The 2,500-nt window shown below is 54.0% G+C and overlaps 1 non-coding gene across 1 annotated transcript in view; it reads left to right on the top strand.

The window, feature by feature from the left end:
- Positions 1-1,280: 1,280 nt before the first annotated feature.
- LOC143187827 (large subunit ribosomal RNA) overlaps positions 1,281-2,500 on the top strand; it is a 4,056-nt gene continuing 2,836 nt past the window's right edge. The window contains exon 1 of the ribosomal RNA XR_013003315.1: positions 1,281-2,500. This exon is cut by the window's right edge and continues 2,836 nt beyond it. This is a non-coding gene — a ribosomal RNA (large subunit ribosomal RNA).

Below are 2,500 nucleotides of genomic sequence, written 5' to 3'. Positions count from 1 at the left end.
TTTGCCGCGGTCGCACGAAAACAAGCGAGAATACGCTCTAGACGTCATGGAGGGAAGAAGGTTGTGTGTACGCGGCAGATGACTGGAGACATCGTCGTCATCGTCGTTGCTTTGTCGTTCCGGACTTGCGTGAGTGCTAATTTTCACACGGCGTCGTGAGTCGCTTAATTTGTCGACCGCCCGTGTGTGTATGTGCACCGCTCCGGACGCAAGCGCGCGGACGTACGATCATCGACCAGCCTCCGTGTCTCGCCAAATACCCTCGTGATTGTTAACAGACAGCGTTCGCTTTTCGTGCGAGTTTTCATCCGCGCTCCCGACGTAGTCTGAAATGATGCGTGTAAGAAAGAGGCGTGCGTAACCCGCAACGACACACAAGAGAGTTTGTCGTGAGACTACAGAGAAGGACAATGAAAGGGTGTGCGAGTGAGCATGAACACGAGATCGCGTATACCCCACCCGTGTAGTGTGGTGAAGAAATGTATGACGAGAAACAGAGCCCCAGGGATTCTAGAGGGATCGTCTTGTTGCAGGAACAACGCGAAAAGGAGGCACTCATTCGTCGAAACGATGAAGTTCCGGGATGCATCTTCCCCGGCCACGTTTCGGTCGAGTCGTTTGTGGCTCCGTGAATGTGTTGTGTTGTACTACAACTTGTTTCTGTATCCTGAATCCTCTTTGGCGAGGCTTACACAGCCGCCATATATATGACTCATCACATAGGGATGACTTCTCTCCTAGAAGGAGGAGGTGGAAAGGTAGCAGCGTCCGGTCGCCCCATGTCTTCGCGTTAGTCGATCGCCGAGAGAGACCGCGCGTCAAGTCCGGTCGTCCAGTCCACGAAAGCTATACAAAAAGCAAGCGGACGGGCGTTAAACCATACCGGCAGTCGCCTGGCGAGAGTCTCTCTCCTTTAGATCGAATTAAACGAGACGCGAAGATGCTTTGGTGTGGCGCATTAAGGACGATGTGACTTACTTTCCGCTGATCACTTCTGGCGAATTACGAGGAGCTTCCTTACCTTTGGAAACGCTGCTGTTGCGTTACGACAACATATTCCGAAGGCACACGGCGAAGTTGGGACGACGCATCGAACATGATCTCAAGTCTCTCTCTCATTTCCCATTTCTCGTAACATTCGTTCACACACTCTGCCTGGTCCGCTTCTCTCGGTTGTGTGCCCCCGTTGTACGAGGATTACGCCACAGCTTCTTTCGTCATTTTTACACATATATAAAATATATCACTCTACGTGTGTGATATATTTAACACGTATACGACGACCTCAGAGTAGGCGAGATTACCCGCTGAATTTAAGCATATTACTAAGCGGAGGAAAAGAAACTAACAAGGATTTCCTTAGTAGCGGCGAGCGAACAGGAAAGAGCCCAGCACTGAATCCCGCGGTACTGCCGCAGGGAAATGTAGTGTTCGGGAGGATCCGTTTATCCCGTGACGTTGCATCGCGTCCAAGTCCATCTTGAATGGGGCCATTTACCCATAGAGGGTGCCAGGCCCGTAGCGACCGGTGCGCGTCTCGGGAGGGTCTCTCCTTAGAGTCGGGTTGCTTGAGAATGCAGCCCTAAGTGGGTGGTAAACTCCATCTAAGGCTAAATACAACCACGAGACCGATAGCGAACAAGTACCGTGAGGGAAAGTTGAAAAGAACTTTGAAGAGAGAGTTCAAGAGTACGTGAAACCGTTCAGGGGTAAACCTGAGAAACCCAAAAGTTCGAAAGGGGAGATTCATCGTCGACAAATGCTGGCTCCCGTTGGTGCGCGAAACCCCGAAAGGGGTGTCCGTCGCTTTTCCGCAAGGAGGGCGCACGGATGTTACGGCCAACGGCGAACGTTCCGGCTACGTAGACGTGCACTTCTCCCCTAGTAGGACGTCGCGACCCGTTGCGTGTCGGTCTACGGCCCGGGCGGTTAGACCGTTGCGTCGCCTTGTGCGTGCGCGACGGACCCTCGGTGACCCGACCGGCTGCGCGACGGTGTTCCCCCAGATGGTATCGGGCCGCAACCAGTCTTCTCATTCGAACGGTGCGTCAGGCCCGCCGCAAGCTCGGTCAGCTTTGTTTGCCCTGTGGTACGGACGTCTTTCCCGTTCACGGGCCTGGCCAGCTGTTAGCCGGCGGAGCCCTCGGACTGGCCAAGCTTTGAATTACCTGTCGGCGGCGCTATTGCTTTGGGTACTCTCAGGACCCGTCTTGAAACACGGACCAAGGAGCCTAACATGTGCGCGAGTCATTGGGATGAGTAAACCTAAAGGCGAAATGAAAGTGAAGGTCGTCCTTTGCGTCGGCCGAGGGAGGATGGGCGCTGCATAGTGCTCCGCACTCCCGGGGCGTCTCGTTCTCATTGCGAGAAGAGGCGCACCTAGAGCGTACACGTTGGTACCCGAAAGATGGTGAACTATGCCTGGTCAGGACGAAGTCAGGGGAAACCCTGATGGAGGTCCGTAGCGATTCTGACGTGCAAATCGATCGCTGGAACTAGG

Source organism: Calliopsis andreniformis, unplaced genomic scaffold (assembly GCF_051401765.1).
Source record: "Calliopsis andreniformis isolate RMS-2024a unplaced genomic scaffold, iyCalAndr_principal scaffold0349, whole genome shotgun sequence".
Taxonomy (NCBI): Eukaryota; Metazoa; Arthropoda; class Insecta; order Hymenoptera; family Andrenidae; genus Calliopsis; species Calliopsis andreniformis.
The sequence above is the reverse complement of the archived record's forward strand: the minus strand, read 5'-3'. Positions and strand labels throughout refer to the sequence as shown.